This window comes from Nothobranchius furzeri, chromosome 13 (assembly GCF_043380555.1).
Source record: "Nothobranchius furzeri strain GRZ-AD chromosome 13, NfurGRZ-RIMD1, whole genome shotgun sequence".
Lineage (NCBI taxonomy): Eukaryota > Metazoa > Chordata > Actinopteri > Cyprinodontiformes > Nothobranchiidae > Nothobranchius > Nothobranchius furzeri.
The window spans coordinates 10405671-10429640 of record NC_091753.1 but is presented as its reverse complement, the minus strand read 5'-3'; the positions used below and the strand labels follow the sequence as shown (position 1 = coordinate 10429640).

Genomic DNA, 23970 nt, shown 5'->3' with positions numbered 1-23970 from the left:
TACGTTGCACGAAGCACAATTTCACATCATTCTGGGTTCATTTGTATGAAAACAAGGTCCAATCAGGCTGAAATGTTACAGGAAGGTAGAATCTATTGAGTTGTAAGTGATCTGAACGTTTCATGATGATAGCACTTTCCTAAGGGGGTCAAACCATGTCCCAAAGGTCACCGGATCTGGTGTCTAAAGAAGTAGTCCAGTTACAAATTTGTGGGCTTATAACTTGGCTTCTGAATGTCCTAGAGATATCAGGTTTGTTTTAGTATACTCCAGTCAACAGCACCTACAACCACAAAAAGGAATGGAGTCATTAGACTTATGGTTTTTAAATGGCACCCAGAATTATGTTGCACGAAGCACAATTTCACATCATTCTGGGTTCATTTGTGTGAAAACAAGGTCCAATCAGGCTGAAACGTTACAGGAAGGTAGAATCTATTGCGTTGTAAGTGATCTGAACGTTTCATGATGATAGCACTTTCCTAAGGGGGTCAAACCATGTCCCAAAGGTCACCGGATCTGGTGTCAATTTAAAGAAGTAGTCCAGTTACACATTTGTGGGCTTATAACTTGGCCTCTGAATGTCCTAGAGCGATCAGGTTTGTTTTAGTGTACTCCAATCAACAGCCCCTACAACCACAAAAAGGAATGGAGTCATTAGCACTTATGGGTTTTAAATGGCACCCAGAATTATGTTGCACGAAGCACAATTTCACATCATTCTGGGTTCATTTGTGTGAAAACAAGGTCCAATCAGGCTGAAACGTTACAGGAAGGTAGAATCTATTGAGTTGTAAGTGATCTGAACGTTTCATGATGAAAGCACTTTCCTAAGGGGGTCAAACCATGTCCCAAAGGTCACCGGATCTGGTGTCTATTTAAAGAAGTAGTCCAGTTACACATTTGTGGGCTTATAACTTGGCTTCTGAATGTCCTAGAGAGATCAGGTTTGTTTTAATGTACTCCAACCAACAGCCCCTACAACCACAAAAAGGAATTGAGTCATTAGCACTTATGGTTTTTAAATGGCACACAGAATTATGTTGCACGAAGCACAATTTCACATCATTCTGGGTCCATTTGTGTGAAAACAAGGTCCAATCAGGCTGAAACGTTACAGGAAGGTAGAATCTATTGAGTTGTAAGTGATCTGAACGTTTCAAGATGATCGCACATTCCTATAGGGGGTCAAACCATGTCCCAAAGGTCACCGGATCTAGTGTCAATTTAAAGAAGTAGTCCAGTTACACATTTGTGGGCTTATAACTTGGCTTCTGAATGTCCTAGAGAGGTTAGGTTTGTTTTAATATACTCCAATCAACAGCCCCTGCAACCACAAAAGGAATGGAGTCATTAGCACTTATGGTTTGTAAATGGCACCCAGAAATATGTTGCACGAAGCACAATTTCACATCATTCTGGGTCCATTTGTGTGAAAACAAGGTCCAATCAGGCTGAAACGTTACAGGAAGGTAGAATCTATTGCGTTGTAAGTGATCTGAACGTTTCATGATGATAGCACTTTCCTAAGGGGGTCAAACCATGTCCCAAAGGTCACCGGATCTGGTGTCAATTTAAAGAAGTAGTCCAGTTACACATTTGTGGGCTTATAACTTGGCTTCTGAATGTCCTAGAGAGGTCAGGGTTGTTTTAGTGTACTCCAATCAACAGCCCCTACAACCACAAAAAGGAATGGAGTCATTAGCACTTATGGTTTTTAAATGGCACCCAGAATTATGTTGCACGAAGCACAATTTCACATCATTCTGGGTTCATTTGTGTGAAAACAAGGTCCAATCAGGCTGAAACGTTACAGGAAGGTAGAATCTATTGAGTTGTAAGTGATCTGAACGTTTCATGATGATAGCACTTCCCTAAGGGGGTCAAACCATGTTCCAAAGGTCACCGGATCTGGTGTCTAAAGAAGTAGTCCAGTTACAAATTTGTGGGCTTATAACTTGGCTTCTGAATGTCCTAGAGAGATCAGGTTTGTTTTAGTATACTCCAATCAACATCCCCTACAACCACAAAAAGGAATGGAGTCATTAGACTTATGGTTTTTAAATGGCACCCAGAATTATGTTGCACAAAGCACAATTTCACATCATTCTGGGTTCATTTGTGTGAAAACAAGGTCCAATCAGGCTGAAACGTTACAGGAAGGTAGAATCTATTGCGTTGTAAGTGATCTGAACGTTTCATGATGATAGCACATTCCCAAGGGGGTCAAACCATGTCCCAAAGGTTACCGGATCTGGTGTCAATTTAAAGAAGTAGTCTAGTTACACATTTGTGGGCTTAAACCTTGGCTTCTGAATGTCCTAGAGCGATCAGGTTTGTTTTAGTGTACTCCAATCAACAGCCCCTACAACCACAAAAAGGAATGGAGACATTAGCACTTATGGTTTTTAAATGGCACCCAGAATTATGTTGCACGAAGCACAATTTTACATCATTCTGGGTTCATTTGTGTAAAAACAAGGTCCAATCAGGCTGAAACAATACAGGAAGGTAGAATCTATTGAGTTGTAAGTGATCTGAACGTTTCAAGATGATCGCACATTCCTATAGGGGGTCAAACCATGTCCCAAATGTCACCGGGCCTGGTGTCACTTTAAAGAAGTAGTCCAGTTACACCTTTGTGGGCTTATAACTTGGCTTCTGAATGTCCTAGAGAGGTTAGGTTTGTTTTAGTGTACTCCAATCAAAAGCCCCTACAACCACAAAAAGGAATGGAGTCATTAGCACTTATGGTTTGTAAATGGCACCCAGAATTACGTTGCACGAAGCACAATTTAACATCATTCTGGGTTCATTTGTATGAAAACAAGGTCCAATCAGGCTGAAATGTTACAGGAAGGTAGAATCTATTGAGTTGTAAGTGATCTGAACGTTTCATGATGATAGCACTTTCCTAAGGGGCTCAAACCATGTCCCAAAGGTCACCGGATCTGGTGTCTAAAGAAGTAGTCCAGTTACAAATTTGTGGGCTTATAACTTGGCTTCTGAATGTCCTAGAGAGATCAGGTTTGTTTTAGTATACTCCAATCAACAGCCCCTACAACCACAAAAAGGAATGGAGTCATTAGACTTATGGTTTTTAAATGGCACCCAGAATTATGTTGCACGAAGCACAATTTCACATCATTCTGGGTTCATTTGTGTGAAAACAAGGTCCAATCAGGCTGAAACGTTACAGGAAGGTAGAATCTATTGCGTTGTAAGTGATCTGAACGTTTCATGATGATAGCACTTTCCTAAGGGGGTCAAACCATGTCCCAAAGGTCACCGGATCTGGTGTCAATTTAAAGAAGTAGTCCAGTTACACATTTGTGGGCTTATAACTTGGCCTCTGAATGTCCTAGAGCGATCAGGTTTGTTTTAGTGTACTCCAATCAACAGCCCCTACAACCACAAAAAGGAATGGAGTCATTAGCACTTATGGGTTTTAAATGGCACCCAGAATTATGTTGCACGAAGCACAATTTCACATCATTCTGGGTTCATTTGTGTGAAAAGAAGGTCCAATCAGGCTGAAACGTTACAGGAAGGTAGAATCTATTGAGTTGTAAGTGATCTGAACGTTTCATGATGATAGCACTTTCCTAAGGTGGTCAAACCATGTCCCAAAGGTCACCGGATCTGGTGTCAATTTAAAGAAGTAGTCCAGTTACACATTTGTGGGCTTATAACTTGGCTTCTGAATGTCCTAGAGAGATCAGGTTTGTTTTAGTGTACTCCAATCAACAGCCCCTACAACCACAAAAAGGAATGGAGTCATTAGCACTTATGGTTTGTAAATGGCACCCAGAATTATGTTGCACGAAGCACAATTTCACATCATTCTGGGTCCATTTGTGTGAAAACAAGGTCCAATCAGGCTGAAACATTACAGGAAGGTAGAATCTATTAAAATGTAAGTGATCTGAAGGTTTCTTGATGATAGCCCTTCCCTAAGGGGGTCAAACCATGTCCCAAAGGTCACCGGATCTGGTGTCTAAAGTAGTCCAATTACACATTTGTGGGCTTATAACTTGGCTTCTGAATGTCCTAGAGAGATCAGGTTTGTTTTAGTATACTCCAATCAACAGCCCCTACAACCACAAAAAGGAATGGAGTCATTAGCACTTATGGTTTTTAAATGGCACCCAGAATTATGTTGCACGAAGCACAATTTCACATCATTCTGGGTTCATTTGTGTGAAAACAAGGTCCAATCAGGCTGAAACGTTACAGAAAGGTAGAATCTATTGAGTTGTAAGTGATCTGAACGTTTCATGATGATAGCACTTTCCTAAGGGTGTCAAACTATGTCCCAAATGTCACCGGATCTGGTGTCAATTTAAAGTAGTAGTCCAGTTACACATTTGTGGGCTTATAACTTGGCTTCTGAATGTCCTGGATAGGTCAGGTTTGTTTTAATGTACTCCAATCAACAGCCCCTGCAACCACAAAAAGGAATGGAGTCATTAGCACTTATGGTTTTTAAATGGCACCCAGAATTATGTTGCACAAAGCACAATTTCACATCATTCTGGGTCCATTTGTGTGAAAACAAGGTCCAATCAGGCTGAAACGTTACAGGAAGGTAGAATCTATTGAGTTGTAAGTGATCTGAACGTTTCATGATGATAGCACTTTCCTAAGGGGGTCAAACCATGTCCCAAAGGTCACTGGATCTGGTGTCAATTTAAAGAAGTAGTCCAGTTACACATTTGTGGGCTTATAACTTGGCTTCTGAATGTCCTAGAGAGATCAGGTTTGTTTTAATGTACTCCAATCAACAGCCCCTACAACCACAAAAATGAATGGAGTTATTAACACTTATGGTTTGTAAGTGGCACCCAGAATTATGTTGCACGAAGCACAATTTCACATCATTCTGGGTCAATTTGTGTGAAAACAAGGTCCAATCCGGCTGAAACGCTACAAGAAGGTAGAATCTATTGAGTTGTAAGTGATCTGAACGTTTCAAGATGATCGCACATTCCTATAGGGGGTCAAACCATGTCCCAAAGGTCACCGGGCCAAGTGTCACTTTAAAGAAGTAGTCCAGTTACACCATTGTGGGCTTATAACTTGGCTTCTGAATGTCCTAGAGAGGTCAGGTTTGTTTTAGTGTACTCCAATCAACAGCCCCTACAACCACAAAAAGGAATGGATTCATTAGCACTTATGGTTTGTAAATGGCACCCAGAATTATGTTGCACGAAGCACAATTTCACATCATTCTGGGTCCATTTGTGTGAAAACAAGGTCCAATCAGGCTGAAACGCTACAAGAAGGTAGAATCTATTGAGTTGTAAGTGATCTGAAGGTTTCAAGATGATCGCACATTCTTATAGGGGGTAAAACCATGTCCCAAAGGTCACCGGGCCTGGTTTCACTTTAAAGAAGTTGTCCAGTTACACTTTTGTGGGCTTATAACTTGGATTCTGAATGTCCTAGAGAGATCAGGTTTGTTTTAGTGTACTCCAATCAACAGCCCCTACAACCACAAAAAGGAATGGAGTCATTAGCACTTATGGTTTGTAAATGGCACCCAGAATTATGTTCCACGAAGCACAATTTCACATCATTCTGGGTTCATTTGTATGAAAACAAGGTCCAATCAGGCTGAAACGTTACAGGAAGGTAGAATCTATTGAGTTGTAAGTGATCTGAATGTTTCATGATGATAGCACTTTCCTAAGGGGGTCAAACCATGTCCCAAAGGTCACCGGATCTGGTGTCAATTTAAAGAAGTAGTCCAGTTACACATTTGTGGGCTTATAACTTGGCTTCTGAATGTCTTAGAGAGATCAGGTTTATTTTAGTGTACTCCAATCAACAGCCCCTACAACCACAAAAAGGAATGGAGTCATTAGCACTTATGGTTTTTAAATGGCACCCAGAATTATGTTGCACAAAGCACAATTTCACATCATTCTGGGTCCATTTGTGTGAAAACAAGGTCCAATCAGGCTGAAACGTTACAGGAAGGTAGAATCTATTGAGTTGTAAGTGATCTGAACGTTTCATGATGATAGCACTTTCCTAAGGGGGTCAAACCATGTCCCAAAGGTCACTGGATCTGGTGTCAATTTAAAGAAGTAGTCCAGTTACACATTTGTGGGCTTATAACTTGGCTTCTGAATGTCCTAGAGAGATCAGGTTTGTTTTAATGTACTCCAATCAACAGCCCCTACAACCACAAAAATGAATGGAGTCATTAACACTTATGGTTTGTAAGTGGCACCCAGAATTATGTTGCACGAAGCACAATTTCACATCATTCTGGGTCAATTTGTGTGAAAACAAGGTCCAATCCGGCTGAAACGTTACAGGAAGGTAGAATCTATTGAGTTGCAAGTGATCTGAACGTTTCAAGATGATCGCACATTCCTATAGGGGGTCAAACCATGTCCCAAAGGTCACCGGGCCAAGTGTCACTTTAAAGAAGTAGTCCAGTTACATCTTTGTGTGTGGGCTTATAACTTGGCTTCTGAATGTCCTAGAGAGATCAGGTTTGTTTTAGTGTACTCCAATCAACAGCCCCTAGAACCACAAAAAGGAATGGAGACATTAGCACTTATGGCTTTTAAATGGCACCCAGAATTATGTTGCACGAAGCACAATTTCACATCATTCTGGGTTCATTTGTGTGAAAACAAGGTCCAATCAGGCTGAAACGTTACAGGAAGGTAGAATCTATTGTTGTAAGTGATCTGAACGTTTCATGATGATAGCACTTTCCTAAGGGGGTCAAACCATGTCCCAAAGGTCACCGGATCTGGTGTTTAAAGAAGTAGTCCAGTTACAAATTTGTGGGCATATAACTTGGCTTCTGAATGTCCTAGAGAGATCAGGTTTGTTTTAGTATACTCCAATCAACAGCCCCTACAACCACAAAAAGGAATGGAGTCATTAGACTTATGGTTTTTAAATGGCACCCAGAATTATGTTGCACGAAGCACAATTTCACATCATTCTGGGTTCATTTGTGTGAAAACAAGGTCCAATCAGGCTGAAACGTTACAGGAAGGTAGAATCTATTGAGTTGTAAGTGATCTGAACGTTTCATGATGATAGCACTTTCCTTAGGGGGTCAAACCATGTCCCAAAGGTCACCGGATCTGGTGTCAATTTAAAGAAGTAGTCCAGTTACACATTTGTGGGCTTATAACTTGGCTTCTGAATGTCCTAGAGAGATCAGGTTTGTTTTAGTATACTCCAATCAACAGCCCCTACAACTACAAAAAGGAATGGAGTCATTAGCACTTATGGTTTTTAAATGGCACCCAGAATTATGTTGCACGAAGCACAATTTCACATCATTCTGGGTTCATTTGTGTGAAAACAAGGTCCAATCAGGCTGAAACGTTACAGAAAGGTAGAATCTATTGAGTTGTAAGTGATCTGAACGTTTCATGATGATAGCACTTTCCTAAGGGGGTCAAACCATGTCCCAAATGTCACCGGATCTGGTGTCAATTTAAAGTAGTAGTCCAGTTACACATTTGTGGGCTTATAACTTGGCTTCTGAATGTCCTGGAGAGGTCAGGTTTGTTTTAATGTACTCCAATCAACAGCCCCTACAACCACAAAAAGGAATGGAGTCATTAGCACTTATGGTTTGTAAATGGCACCCAGAATTATGTTGCACGAAGCAAAATTTCACATCATTCTGGGTTCATTTGTGTGAAAACAAGGTCCAATCAGGCAGAAACGTTACAGGAAGGTAGAATCTATTGAGTTGTAAGTGATCTGAACGTTTCATGATGATAGCACTTTCCTATAGGGGGTCAAACCATGTCCCAAAGGTCACCGGGCCTGGTGTCACTTTAAAGAAGTAGTCCAGTTACACCTTTGTGGGCTTATAACTTGGCTTCTGAATGTCCTAGAGAGATCAGGGTTGTTTTAGTGTACTCCAATCAACAGCCCCCACAACCACAAAAAGGAATGGAGTCATTAGCACTTATGGTTCTTAAATGGCACCCAGAATTATGTTGCACGAAGCACAATTTCACATCATTCTGGGTCCATTTGTGTGAAAACAAGGTCCAATCAGGCTGAAACGTTACAGGAAGGTAGAATCTATTGAGTTGTAAGTGATCTGAACGTTTCAAGATGATCGCACATTCCTATAGGGGGTAAAACCATGTCCCAAAGGTCACCGGGCCTGGTGTCACTTTAAAGAAGTAGTCCAGTTACATCTTTGTAGGCTTATAACTTGGCTTCTGAATGTCCTAGAGAGATCAGGTTTGTTTTAATGTACTCCAATCAACAGCCCCTACAACCACAAAAAGGAATGGAGTCATTAGCACTTATGGTTTGTAAATGGCACACAGAATTATGTTGCACGAAGCACAATTTCACATCATTCTGGGTCCATTTGTGTGAAAACAAGGTCCAATCAGGCTGAAACGTTACAAGAAGGTAGAATCTATTGAGTTGTAAGTGATCTGAACGTTTCATGATGATAGCACTTTCCTAAGGGGGTCAAACCATGTCCCAAAGGTCACCGGATCTGGTGTCAATTTAAAGAAGTAGTCCAGTTACACATTTGTGGGCTTATAACTTGGCTTCTGAATGTCCTAGAGAGGTTAGGTTTGTTTTAGTGTACTCCAATCAACAGCCCCTACAACCACAAAAAGGAATGGAGTCATTAGCACTTATGGTTTGTAAATGGCACCCAGAATTATTTTGCACGAAGCACAATTTCACATCATTCTGGGTTCATTTGTGTGAAAACAAGGTCCAATCAGGCTGAAACGTTACTGGAAGCTAGAATCTATTGAGTTGTAAGTGATCTGAACGTTTCATGATGATAGCACTTTCCTAAGGGGGTCAAACCATGTCCCAAAGGTCACCGGATCTGGTGTCAATTTAAAGAAGTAGTCCAGTTACACATTTGTGGCCTTATAACTTGGCCTCTGAATGTCCTAGAGAGATCAGGTTTATTTTAGTGTACTCCAATCAACAGCCCCTACAACCACAAAAAGGAATGGAGTCATTAGCACTTATGGTTCTTAAATGGCACCCAGAATTATGCTGCACTAAGCACAATTTCACATCATTCTGGGTCAATTTGTGTGAAAACAAGGTCCAATCCGGCTGAAACGCTACAAGAAGGTAGAATCTATTGAGTTGTAAGTGATCTGAACGTTTCAAGATGATCGCACATTCCTATAGGGGGTCAAACCATGTCCCAAAGGTCACCGGGCCAAGTGTCACTTTAAAGAAGTAGTCCAGTTACATCTTTGTGTGTGGGCTTATAACTTGGCTTCTGAATGTCCTAGAGAGATCAGGTTTGTTTTAGTGTACTCCAATCAACAGCCCCTAGAACCACAAAAAGGAATGGAGACATTAGCACTTATGGCTTTTAAATGGCACCCAGAATTATGTTGCACGAAGCACAATTTCACATCATTCTGGGTTCATTTGTGTGAAAACAAGGTCCAATCAGGCTGAAACGTTACAGGAAGGTAGAATCTATTGTTGTAAGTGATCTGAACGTTTCATGATGATAGCACTTTCCTAAGGGGGTCAAACCATGTCCCAAAGGTCACCGGATCTGGTGTCTAAAGAAGTAGTCCAGTTACAAATTTGTGGGCATATAACTTGGCTTCTGAATGTCCTAGAGAGATCAGGTTTGTTTTAGTATACTCCAATCAACAGCCCCTACAACCACAAAAAGGAATGGAGTCATTAGACTTATGGTTTTTAAATGGCACCCAGAATTATGTTGCACGAAGCACAATTTCACATCATTCTGGGTTCATTTGTGTGAAAACAAGGTCCAATCAGGCTGAAACGTTACAGGAAGGTAGAATCTATTGAGTTGTAAGTGATCTGAACGTTTCATGATGATAGCACTTTCCTTAGGGGGTCAAACCATGTCCCAAAGGTCACCGGATCTGGTGTCAATTTAAAGAAGTAGTCCAGTTACACATTTGTGGGCTTATAACTTGGCTTCTGAATGTCCTAGAGAGATCAGGTTTGTTTTAGTATACTCCAATCAACAGCCCCTACAACTACAAAAAGGAATGGAGTCATTAGCACTTATGGTTTTTAAATGGCACCCAGAATTATGTTGCACGAAGCACAATTTCACATCATTCTGGGTTCATTTGTGTGAAAACAAGGTCCAATCAGGCTGAAACGTTACAGAAAGGTAGATTCTATTGAGTTGTAAGTGATCTGAACGTTTCATGATGATAGCACTTTCCTAAGGGGGTCAAACCATGTCCCAAATGTCACCGGATCTGGTGTCAATTTAAAGTAGTAGTCCAGTTACACATTTGTGGGCTTATAACTTGGCTTCTGAATGTCCTGGAGAGGTCAGGTTTGTTTTAATGTACTCCAATCAACAGCCCCTACAACCACAAAAAGGAATGGAGTCATTAGCACTTATGGTTTGTAAATGGCACCCAGAATTATTTTGCACGAAGCAAAATTTCACATCATTCTGGGTTCATTTGTGTGAAAACAAGGTCCAATCAGGCAGAAACGTTACAGGAAGGTAGAATCTATTGAGTTGTAAGTGATCTGAACGTTTCATGATGATAGCACTTTCCTATAGGGGGTCAAACCATGTCCCAAAGGTCACCGGGCCTGGTGTCACTTTAAAGAAGTAGTCCAGTTACACCTTTGTGGGCTTATAACTTGGCTTCTGAATGTCCTAGAGAGATCAGGGTTGTTTTAGTGTACTCCAATCAACAGCCCCCACAACCACAAAAAGGAATGGAGTCATTAGCACTTATGGTTCTTAAATGGCACCCAGAATTATGTTGCACGAAGCACAATTTCACATCATTCTGGGTCCATTTGTGTGAAAACAAGGTCCAATCAGGCTGAAACGTTACAGGAAGGTAGAATCTATTGAGTTGTAAGTGATCTGAACGTTTCAAGATGATCGCACATTCCTATAGGGGGTAAAACCATGTCCCAAAGGTCACCGGGCCTGGTGTCACTTTAAAGAAGTAGTCCAGTTACATCTTTGTAGGCTTATAACTTGGCTTCTGAATGTCCTAGAGAGATCAGGTTTGTTTTAATGTACTCCAATCAACAGCCCCTACAACCACAAAAAGGAATGGAGTCATTAGCACTTATGGTTTGTAAATGGCACACAGAATTATGTTGCACGAAGCACAATTTCACATCATTCTGGGTCCATTTGTGTGAAAACAAGGTCCAATCAGGCTGAAACGTTACAAGAAGGTAGAATCTATTGAGTTGTAAGTGATCTGAACGTTTCATGATGATAGCACTTTCCTAAGGGGGTCAAACCATGTCCCAAAGGTCACCGGATCTGGTGTCAATTTAAAGAAGTAGTCCAGTTACACATTTGTGGGCTTATAACTTGGCTTCTGAATGTCCTAGAGAGGTTAGGTTTGTTTTAGTGTACTCCAATCAACAGCCCCTACAACCACAAAAAGGAATGGAGTCATTAGCACTTATGGTTTGTAAATGGCACCCAGAATTATTTTGCACGAAGCACAATTTCACATCATTCTGGGTTCATTTGTGTGAAAACAAGGTCCAATCAGGCTGAAACGTTACTGGAAGCTAGAATCTATTGAGTTGTGAGTGATCTGAACGTTTCATGATGATAGCGCTTTCCTAAGGGGGTCAAACCATGTCCCAAAGGTCACCGGATCTGGTGTCAATTTAAAGAAGTAGTCCAGTTACACATTTGTGGCCTTATAACTTGGCCTCTGAATGTCCTAGAGAGATCAGGTTTATTTTAGTGTACTCCAATCAACAGCCCCTACAACCACAAAAAGGAATGGAGTCATTAGCACTTATGGTTCTTAAATGGCACCCAGAATTATGCTGCACTAAGCACAATTTCACATGATTCTGGGTCAATTTGTGTGAAAACAAGGTCCAATCCGGCTGAAACGCTACAAGAAGGTAGAATCTATTGAGTTGTAAGTGATCTGAACGTTTCAAGATGATCGCACATTCCTATAGGGGGTCAAACCATGTCCCAAAGGTCACCGGGCCAAGTGTCACTTTAAAGAAGTAGTCCAGTTACATCTTTGTGTGTGGGCTTATAACTTGGCTTCTGAATGTCCTAGAGAGATCAGGTTTGTTTTAGTGTACTCCAATCAACAGCCCCTAGAACCACAAAAAGGAATGGAGACATTAGCACTTATGGTTTTTAAATGGCACCCAGAATTATGTTGCACGAAGCACACTTTCACATCATTCTGGGTTCATTTGTGTGAAAACAAGGTCCAATCAGGCTGAAACGTTACAGGAAGGTAGAATCTATTGTTGTAAGTGATCTGAACGTTTCATGATGATAGCACTTTCCTAAGGGGGTCAAACCATGTCCCAAAGGTCACCGGATCTGGTGTCTGAAGAAGTAGTCCAGTTACAAATTTGTGGGCTTATAACTTGGCTTCTGAATGTCCTAGAGAGATCAGGTTTGTTTTAGTATACTCCAATCAACAGCCCCTACAACCACAAAAAGGAATGGAGTCATTAGACTTATGGTTTTTAAATGGCACCCAGAATTATGTTGCACGAAGCACAATTTCACATCATTCTGGGTTCATTTGTGTGAAAACAAGGTCCAATCAGGCTGAAACGTTACAGGAAGGTAGAATCTATTGCGTTGTAAGAAATCTGAACGTTTCATGATGATAGCACTTTCCTAAGGGGGTCAAACCATGTCCCAAAGGTCACCGGATCTGGTGTAAATTTAAAGAAGTAGTCCAGTTACACATTTGTGGGCTTATAACTTGGCTTCTGAATGTCCTAGAGCGATCAGGTTTGTTTTAGTGTACTCCAATCAACAGCCCCTACAACCACAAAAAGGAATTGAGTCATTAGCACTTATGGTTTTTAAATGGCACCCAGAATTATGTTGCACGAAGCACAATTTCACATCATTCTGGGTCCATTTGTGTGAAAACAAGGTCCAATCAGGCTGAAACATTACAGGAAGGTAGAATATATTAAAATGTAAGTGATCTGAAGGTTTCATGATGATAGCACTTCCCTAAGGGGGTCAAACCATGTCCCAAAGGTCACCGGATCTGGTGTCTAAAGAAGTAGTCCAGTTACACATTTGTGGGCTTATAACTTGGCTTCTGAATGTCCTAGAGAGATCAGGTTTGTTTTAGTGTACTCCAATCAACAGCCTCTACAACCACAAAAAGGAATGGAGTCATTAGCACTTATGGTTTTTAAATGGCACCCAGAATTATGTTGCACGAAGCACAATTTCACATCATTCTGGGTTCATTTGTGTGAAAACAAGGTCCAATCAGGCTGAAACGTTACAGAAAGGTAGAATCTATTGAGTTGTAAGTGATCTGAACGTTTCATGATGATAGCACTTTCCTAAGGGGGTCAAACCATGTCCCAAATGTCACCGGATCTGGTGTCAATTTAAAGTAGTAGTCCAGTTACACATTTGTGGGCTTATAACTTGGCTTCTGAATGTCCTGGAGAGATCAGGTTTGTTTTAATGTACTCCAATCAACAGCCTCTACAACCACAAAAAGGAATGGAGTCATTAGCACTTATGGTTTGTAAATGGCACCCAGAATTATGTTGCACGAAGCAAAATTTCACATCATTCTGGGTTCATTTGTGTGAAAACAAGGTCCAATCAGGCAGAAACGTTACAGGAAGGTAGAATCTATTGAGTTGTAAGTGATCTGAACGTTTCAAGATGATCGCACATTCCGATAGGGGGTAAAACCATGTCCCAAAGGTCACCGGGCCTGGTGTCACTTTAAAGAAGTAGTCCAGTTACATCTTTGTAGGCTTATAACTTGGCTTCTGAATGTCCTAGAGAGATCAGGTTTGTTTGAATGTACTCCAATCAACAGCCCCTACAACCACAAAAAAGAATGGAGTCATTAGCACTTATGGTTTGTAAATGGCACACAGAATTATGTTGCACGAAGCACAATTTCACATTCTGGGTTCATTTGTGTGAAAACAAGGTCCAATCAGGCAGAAACGTTACAGGATGGTAGAATCTATTGAGTTGTAAGTGATCTGAAGGTTTCATGATGATAGCACTTTCCTAAGGGGGTCAAACCATGTCGCAAAGGTCACCGGATCTGGTGTCACTTTAAAGAATTAGTCCAGTTACACATTTGTGGGCTTATAACTTGGCTTCTGAATGTCCTAGAGCGGTCAGGTTTGTTTTAGTGTACTCCAATCATCAGCCCCTACAACCACAAAAAGGAATGGAGTCATTAGCACTTATGGTTTGTAAATGGCACCCAGAATTATGTTGCACGAAGCACAATTTCACATCATTCTGGGTCCATTTGTGTGAAAACAAGGTCCAATCAGGCTGAAACGTTACAAGAAGGTAGAATCTATTGAGTTGTAAGTGATCTGAACGTTTCATGATGATAGCACTTTCCTAAGGGGGTCAAACCATGTCCCAAAGGTCACCGGATCTGGTGTCAATTTAAAGAAGTAGTACAGTTACACATTTGTGGGCTTATAACTTGGCTTCTGAATGTCCTAGAGAGATCAGGTTTGTTTTAGTGTACTCCAATCAACAGCCCCTACAACCACAAAAAGGAATGGAGTCATTAGCACTTTTGGTTTGTAAATGGCACCCAGAATTATCTTGCACGAAGCACAATTTCACTTCATTCTGGGTCCATTTGTGTGAAAACAAGGTCCAATCAGGCTGAAACGCTATAAGAAGGTAGAATCTATTGAGTTGTGAGTGATCTGAATGTTTCAAGATGATCGCACATTCCTATAGGGGGCAAAACCATGTCCCAAAGGTCACCGGGCCTGGTGTCACTTTAAAGAAGTAGTCCAGTTACATCTTTGTGGGCTTATAACTTGGCTTCTGAATGTCCTAGAGAGGTTAGGTTTGTTTTAGTGTACTCCAATCAACAGCCCCTACAACCACAAAACGGAATGGAGTCATTAGCACTTATGGTTTGTAAATGGCACCCAGAATTATGTTGCACGAAGCACAATTTCACATCATTCTGGGTTCATTTGTGTGAAAACAAGGTCCAATCAGGCTGAAACGTTACAAGAAGGTAGAATCTATTGAGTTGTAAGTGATCTGAACGTTTCATAATGATCGCACATTCCTATAGGGGGTCAAACCATGTCCCAAAGGTCACCGGGCCTGGTGTCACTTTAAAGAAGTAGTCCAGTTACACCTTTGTGGGCTTATAACTTGGCTTCTGAATGTCCTAGAGAGGTTAGGTTTGTTTTAGTGTACTCCAATCAACAGCCCCTACAACCACAAAAGGAATGGATTCATTAGCACTTATGGTTTGTAAATGGCACCCAGAATTATGTTGCACGAAGCACAATTTCACATCATTCTGGGTCCATTTGTGTGAAAACAAGGTCCAATCAGGCTGAAACGTTACAAGAAGGTAGAATCTATTGAGTTGTAAGTGATCTGAACGTTTCATGATTATCTCACATTCCCATAGGGGGTCAAACCATGTCCCAAAGGTCACCGGATCTGGTGTCAATTTAAAGAAGTAGTCCAGTTACACATTTGTGGACTTATAACTTGGCTTCTGAATGTCCTAGAGAGATCAGGGTTGTTTTAGTGTACTCCAATCAACAGCCCCCACAACCACAAAAAGGAATGGAGTCATTAGCACTTATGGTTCTTAAATGGCACCCAGAATTATGTTGCACGAAGCACAATTTCACATCATTCTGGGTCCATTTGTGTGAAAACAAGGTCCAATCAGGCTGAAACGTTACAGGAAGGTAGAATCTATTGAGTTGTAAGTGATCTGAACGTTTCAAGATGATCGCACATTCCTATAGGGGGTAAAACCATGTCCCAAAGGTCACCGGGCCTGGTGTCACTTTAAAGAAGTAGTCCAGTTACATCTTTGTAGGCTTATAACTTGGCTTCTGAATGTCCTAGAGAGATCAGGTTTGTTTTAATGTACTCCAATCAACAGCCCCTACAACCACAAAAAGGAATGGAGTCATTAGCACTTATGGTTTGTAAATGGCACACAGAATTATGTTGCACGAAGCACAATTTCACATAGTTCTGGGTTCATTTGTGTGAAAACAAGGTCCAATCAGGCAGAAACGTTACAGGAAGGTAGAATCTATTGAGTTGTAAGTGATCTGAACGTTTCATGATGATAGCACTTTCCTAAAGGGGTCAAACCATGTCGCAAAGGTCACCGGATCTGGTGTCACTTTAAAGAATTAGTCCAGTTACACATCTGTGGGCTTATAACTTGGCTTCTGAATGTCCTAGAGCGGTCAGGTTTGTTTTAGTGTACTCCAATCAACAGCCCCTACAACCACAAAAAGGAATGGAGTCATTAGCACTTATGGTTTGTAAATGGCACCCAGAATTATGTTGCACGAAGCACAATTTCACATCATTCTGGGTTCATTTGTGTGAAAACAAGGTCCAATCAGGCTGAAACGTTACAGGAAGGTAGAATCTACTGAGTTGTAAGTGATCTGAACGTTTCATGATGATAGCACTTTCCTAAGGGGGTCAAACGATGTCCCAAAGATCACCGGATCTGGTGTCAATTTAAAGAAGTAGTCCAGTTACACATTTGTGGGCTTATAACTTGGCTTCTGAATGTCCTAGAGAGATCAGGTTTGTTTTAGTGTACTCCAATCAACAGCCCCTACAACCACAAAAAGGAATGGAGTCATTAGCACTTATGGTTTGTAAATGGCACCCAGAATTATGTTGCACGAAGCACAATTTCACATCATTCTGGGTCCATTTATGTGAAAACAAGGTCCAATCAGGCTGAAACGCTACAAGAAGGTAGAATCTATTGAGTTGTAAGTGATCTGAACGTTTCAAGATGATCGCACATTCCTATAGGGGGTAAAACCATGTCCCAAAGGTCACCGGGCCTGGTGTCACTTTAAAGAAGTAGTCCAGTTACACCTTTGTGGGCTTATAACTTGGCTTCTGAATGTCCTAGAGAGGTTAGGTTTGTTTTAGTGTACTCCCATCAACAGCCCCTACAACCACAAAAAGGAATGGAGTAATTAGCACTTATGGTTTGTAAATGGCCCCCAGAATTATGTTGCACGAAGCACAATTTCACATCATTCTGGGTCCATTTGTGTGAAAACAAGGTCCAATCAGGCTGAAACGTTACAGGAAGGTAGAATCTATTGAGTTGTAAGTGATCTGAACGTTTCATGATGATAGCACTTTCCTAAGGGGGTCAAACCATGTCCCAAAGGTCACCGGATCTGGTGTCAATTTAAAGAAGTAGTCCAGTTACACATTTGTGGGCTTATAACTTGGCTTCTGAATGTCCTAGAGACATCAGGTTTGTTTTAGTATACTCCAATCAACAGCCCCTACAACCACAATAAGGAATGGAGTCATTAGCACTTATGGTTTTTAAATGGCACCCAGAATTATGTTGCACGAAGCACAATTTCACATCATTCTGGGTTCATTTGTGTGAAAACAAGGTACAATCAGGCTGAAACGTTACAGGAAGGTAGATTCTATTGAATTGTAAGTGATCTGAACGTTTCATGATGATAGCACTTTCCTAAGGGGGTCAAACCATGTCCCAAAGGTCACCGGGCCTGGTGTCACTTTAAAGAAGTAGTCCAGTTACACCTTTGTGGGCTTATAACTTGGCTTCTGAATGTCCTAGAGAGGTCAGGTTTGTTTTAGAGTACTCCAATTAGCAGCCCCCATTACCACTAAAAGGAATGAAGTCATTAGCATTTATGGTTTGTAAATGGCACCCAGAATTATGTTGCACGAAGCACAATTTCACATCATTCTGGGTTCATTTGTGTGAAAACAAGGTCCAATCAGGCTGAAACGCTACAAGAAGGTAGAATCTATTGAGTTGTAAGTGATCTGAACATTTCAAGATGATCGCACATTCCTAAAGGGGGTAAAACCATGTCCCAAAGGTCACCGGGCCTGGTGTCACTTTAAAGTAGTAGTCCAGTTACACCTTGTGGCCTTATAACTTGGCTTCTGAATGTCCTAGAGAGGTTAGTTTGTTTTAGTGTAGTCCAATCAACAGCCCCTAAAACCACAAAAAGGAATGGAGTCATTAGCACTTATGGTTTGTAAATGGCACCCAGAATTATGTTGCACGAAGCACAATTTCACATCATTCTGGGTTCATTTGTGTGAAAACAAGGTCCAATCAGGCTGAAACGTTACAGGAAGGTAGAATCTATTGAGTTGTAAGTGATCTGAACGTTTCATGATGATAGCACTTTCCTAAGGGGGTCAAACCATGTCCCAAAGGTCACCAGATCTGGTGTCAATTTAAAGAAGTAGTCCAGTTACACATTTGTGGGCTTATAACTTGGCTTCTGAATGTCCTAGAGAGATCAGGTTTGTTTTAGTGTACTCCAATCAACAGCCCCTACAACCACAAAAAGGAATGGAGTCATTAGCACTTATGGTTTTTAAATGGCACCCAGAATTATGTTGTACGAAGCACAATTTCACATCATTCTGGGTCCATTTCTGTGAAAACAAGGTCCAATCAGGCTGAAACGTTACAGGAAGGTAGAATCTATTGAGTTGTAAGTGATCTGAACGTTTCATGATGATAGCACTTTCCTAAGGGGGTCAAACCATGTCCCAAAGGTCACTGGATCTGGTGTCAATTTAAAGAAGTAGTCCAGTTACACATTTGTGGGCTTATAACTTGGCTTCTGAATGTCCTAGAGAGATCAGGTTTGTTTTAATGTACTCCAATCAACAGCCCCTACAACCACAAAAAGGAATGGAGTCATTAGCACTTATGGTTTGTAAGTGGCACCCAGAATTATGTTGCACGAAGCACAATTTCACATCATTCTGGGTCAATTTGTGTGAAAACAAGGTCCAATCCGGCTGAAACGCTACAAGAAGGTAGAATCTATTGAGTTGTAAGTGATCTGAACGTTTCAAGATGATCGCACATTCCCATAGGGGGTCAAACCATGTCCCAAAGGTCACCGGGCCAAGTGTCTCTTTAAAGAAGTAGTCCAGTTACACCTTTGTGGGCTTATAACTTGGCTTCTGAATGTCCTAGAGAGGTTAGGTTTGTTTTAGTGTACTCCAATCAACAGCCCCTACAACCACAAAAAGGAATGGAGTCATTAGCACTTATGGTTTGTAAATGGCACCCAGAATTATTTTGCACGAAGCACAATTTCACATCATTCTGGGTTCATTTGTGTGAAAACAAGGTCCAATCAGGCTGAAACATTACAGGAAGGTAGAATCTATTAAAATGTAAGTGATCTGAACGTTTCATGATGATAGCACTTCCCTAAGGGGGTCAAACCATGTCCCAAAGGTCACCGGATCTGGTGTCTAAAGAAGTAGTCCAGTTACACATTTGTGGGCTTATAACTTGGCTTCTGAATGTCCTAGAGAGATCAGGTTTGTTTTAGTATACTCCAATCAACAGCCCCTAAAACCACAAAAAGGAATGGAGTCATTAGCACTTATGGTTTTTAAATGGCACCCAGAATTATGTTGCACGAAGCACAATTTCACATCATTCTGGGTTCATTTGTGTGAAAACAAGGTCCAATCAGGCTGAAACGTTACAGAAAGGTAGAATCTATTGAGTTGTAAGTGATCTGAACGTTTCATGATGATAGCACTTTCCTAAGGGGGTCAAACCATGTCCCAAATGTCACCGGATCTGGTGTCAATTTAAAGTAGTAGTCCAGTTACACATTTGTGGGCTTATAACTTGGCTTCTGAATGTCCTGGAGAGGTCAGGTTTGTTTTAATGTACTCCAATCAACAGCCCCTACAACCACAAAAAGGAATGGAGTCATTAGCACTTATGGTTTGTAAATAACACCCAGAATTATGTTGCACGAAGCAAAATTTCACATCATTCTGGTTTCATTTGTGTGAAAACAAGGTCCAATCAGGCAGAAACGTTACAGGAAGGTAGAATCTATTGAGTTGTACGTGATCTGAACGTTTCATGATGATAGCACTTTCCTATAGGGGGTCAAACCATGTCCCAAAGGTCACCGGGCCTGGTGTCACTTTAAAGAAGTAGTCCAGTTACACCTTTGTGGGCTTATAACTTGGCTTCTGAATGTCCTAGAGAGATCAGGGTTGTTTTAGTGTACTCCAATCAACAGCCCCCACAACCACAAAAAGGAATGGAGTCATTAGCACTTATGGTTCTTAAATGGCACCCAGAATTATGTTGCACGAAGCACAATTTCACATCATTCTGGGTCCATTTGTGTGAAAACAAGGTCCAATCAGGCTGAAACGTTACAGGAAGGTAGAATCTATTGAGTTGTAAGTGATCTGAACGTTTCAAGATGATCGCACATTCCTATAGGGGGTAAAACCATGTCCCAAAGGTCACCGGGCCTGGTGTCACTTTAAAGATGTAGTCCAGTTACATCTTTGTAGGCTTATAACTTGGCTTCTGAATGTCCTAGAGAGATCAGGTTTGTTTTAATGTACTCCAATCAACAGCCCCTACAACCACAAAAAGGAATGGAGTCATTAGCACTTATGGTTTGTAAATGGCACACAGAATTATGTTGCACGAAGCACAATTTCACATCATTCTGGGTTCATTTGTGTGAAAACAAGGTCCAATCAGGCAGAAACGTTACAGGAAGGTAGAATCTATTGAGTTGTAAGTGATCTGAACGTTTCATGATGATAGCACTTTCCTAAAGGGGTCAAACCATGTCGCAAAGGTCACCGGATCTGGTGTCACTTTAAAGAATTAGTCCAGTTACACATCTGTGGGCTTATAACTTGGCTTCTGAATGTCCTAGAGCGGTCAGGTTTGTTTTAGTGTACTCCAATCAACAGCCCCTACAACCACAAAAAGGAATGGAGTCATTAGCACTTATGGTTTTTAAATGGCACCCAGAATTATGTTGCACGAAGCACAATTTCACATCATTCTGGGTTCATTTGTGTGAAAACAAGGTCCAATCAGGCTGAAACGTTACAGGAAGGTAGAATCTACTGAGTTGTAAGTGATCTGAACGTTTCATGATGATAGCACTTTCCTAAGGGGATCAAACGATGTCCCAAAGATCACCGGATCTGGTGTCAATTTAAAGGAGACATAACATGAAAAACCCACTTTTTTATCCATTAACACGGGGTGTTTCACATTTTAAGTGTCTAAGTGAGCAAAAAGGCTTATATTATTCACTGGAGTTGCTATTTAGATATTTAATAATTAAGTTTTGGGCATATTTGTCCACCCGTTCAGTTTTTACATTATCTATTACATCAGTAATTAATTTAGTGAGGATAACTACCAAATATGGTAATGGCCCTCGGCTAAACACAGAGCCAATCCGCCATTTTTTCTTCTCGCTAAGATTTTTTGTAGTCCTATTGGAAAAATGCAGAATGTCTGGTTATTTTAGCCACACACAGCTCAAAACTGTTCCTCGTTTTAAGGAAGGGTGGTGTGGCAGTATTTAAACCCAGGAGCTGATGACACTACTGCTAAAAAAACACAGAAGAAAAAGTAGTGTGTTTGCGTTTGTTTGTGTGTGTGTGTGTGTGTGTGCGTGCGCGCGCGCGCGCGTGGTTCGTTCGTTCTGTCTCCAGGCTAGTGGCTAAGTACTGAGGGCTTCATCTATCTAAAAGGAGTTATTTCCATCTGAATTTGGCAGCACCGGGACACAGCAGCAGAGCGGTAAGCTTCATATCACTCTAAAATGTCGACAAACTTTACTTTAGATTTACGGGCATTAGCAGCACTAAAGCGTTAGCATCCGGCTTGCTATCGCTAGCACAGTATGCTAGTAAAGTTAGCACCCAGATTAATGTGGATTTGGCTGATTTTCGTGGAATAAAACGTGATTTCTGATCAACGCCTTCTTTTACACCAGATGATAACCTCCCACTGATTGTAACAGCAGAGAGCCTGTGTGTTATTCTACATGAGTGTGATGTAATCTTAGCATCCAGTAAATAAAGTCCCATATCAGCTAAAATGCAGCGTGACAAAGTCATTAAAGTGCGTCAACACAGTGGATTTAATAGAGTTTTAAAGAACGATCTCTAAGTGAAGTGAGGTTAGTTTTTTGTCTCACTGCAGATATAAAAACTAACTCTGCATCAGTCAGACGCAGCAAAGCTCACCGTCTGTATGAGCGTGAGCGTCGGAAAGCTGATAAAATTGGCTGTAAAATAATTAAAACAAAGTAAAAATGTTCCTTTGCTTTTTAGAGTCCACATCCAGAAGACTGGAGCCGTGTTTCACTGACAGGCTGTCAGACTAACGCCCTGATGAGCTCAGCTGGGACAAACTGGTCTGATGTTTAGGTAAGTGAAGATCTGCTTCTCCAAGTCCTTGAGATGCTAGTAAAAAATAATTTAGCCAGCTTGCTAATGTTAATTTTCTTCTCCTCTAAGGAACACAGAACGTTCAGATGTTGGCGTTTCACGTCACCTACTGAGGAAGGAGACCCACCAGTAAAGAGACGGTCTGGACCAGACCAAAGTGAGTGATGACACACCTCAGCCACCCTCATCATTAAGAACACCTCACCCCCTGAATCACTCCGTCTGATGACAGCAGAGTGATTTATTTGATGTTTTACTTGTTTAGTCTGTTTAGAAATTATTGAATTACATTATTTTCTGTAATCGACCATCTGATCTGGACGTGTACAGAATAACTTTCCCCAAGTTCAGCAGCAGCTGGCCTACAAAAACAGCTGCAGCATGTAGTAAGTCTGTCTGCACTGCTCTCTAATGAGCTTCCTTTCATAAGGAATCATTTGTATAATTTTAGTGTCACTATTTTATTACATTTGTAGGAAAATATGAAGTCACTGCAGCAAAGTGAACTTGTGAACAAACACAAACGTGACTATAAACATGAAAGCTAAAGAAACAACTTTCCTAAAGCTGCTTGTAAACAAAATATGTCATTAAAGTTATTGTCTATCATTGCAGAATATGGCGATGACATCATGGAACTGGTCTTTGGAAAAGTTTTCCCTGAACCAACTCCGTTTCTAGATGAGGTAGAGAAGATCTGCATCTCACCAACTCTCTGGTCTCAGTATTCAGACAACGGAGGTCTCCCACTGTTGTCCAGGACCAGTTTGAAGCCCACATACTGCCCCTCCCTCATCATCAGGAAACATCAATCCGTATCCTGAGGACAACAGAAGACGGCAGGAGGACAGGAACTCTGAGACCTAGACACCACCAGCACCGAGACACAAAGCACCTGTGTGCACAACGCCTGTTTTAACTACTAAAGCCTGTTTATTATATTGTTCTACTTATTTGCTGTGAGGTTAATACTTAGAAAATTTGTATATTAATGTAAACAATAAAAAAAATCACTGATTGTATGCTTTCTTTTAGATGTAATGGTCCAAACTCAGCCTTGTAGACATTTATTGCATCCTGTAGGTAAATACACAGAACAGGCTCAGGTCCAGGATGACCCAGCATGCTCTTCTTCCATTCTGGCTGTTAGGGATTGTATCAATAACTCAATGCCTACTGATGTTTTCACCTAACAGTATTTATTTAGAATGCAGGTAAGATTTAACTATATTTGTTAGCAAAGCAGACTGATCTTGGGAATTTCACTGCAGCACTGATGCCCACCTCTCTGTACACATTAGAGAGAATTACCACTTTACAGCTAAACACATTTAATAAAGATATAGGCTACGCATTGCAGACAATAAAAACAAAGTTGTAAGCATTAGAATTATAATGATGACATTAAAGAACACTTGGAGGAATGTTCTTTATTTTTGACTAGAATCTCAAATCTTTAAATTAAAATGTAACTGCTTTTTATCCATTTTCAGCCATTAAGACACCCAATATAAAATAAGACTACTTATAAAATTATTTATAATTATATGTATGTATATAGATAGAGATCTTAATAAAATATATTCTTTGAATGGTGTTTTAATGAGCTGTATCATTTTTTTAAACATTTTTTACAGAAATAAGCAAGCAGCATTCCTTGTGTGTGTGTGTGTGTGTGT

At 40.8% G+C, this 23970-nt stretch overlaps 1 long non-coding RNA gene across 1 annotated transcript; it reads left to right on the top strand.

Annotated features, from left to right (window-relative positions):
- The first annotated feature begins 21500 nt into the window (after positions 1-21500).
- On the top strand, positions 21501-23125 carry LOC139062358 (uncharacterized). Its single transcript, XR_011515933.1, has 4 exons — positions 21501-21638; positions 22175-22270; positions 22361-22448; positions 22907-23125. It is a non-coding gene; the product is annotated as an uncharacterized lncRNA (long non-coding RNA).
- Positions 23126-23970: the final 845 nt, after the last annotated feature.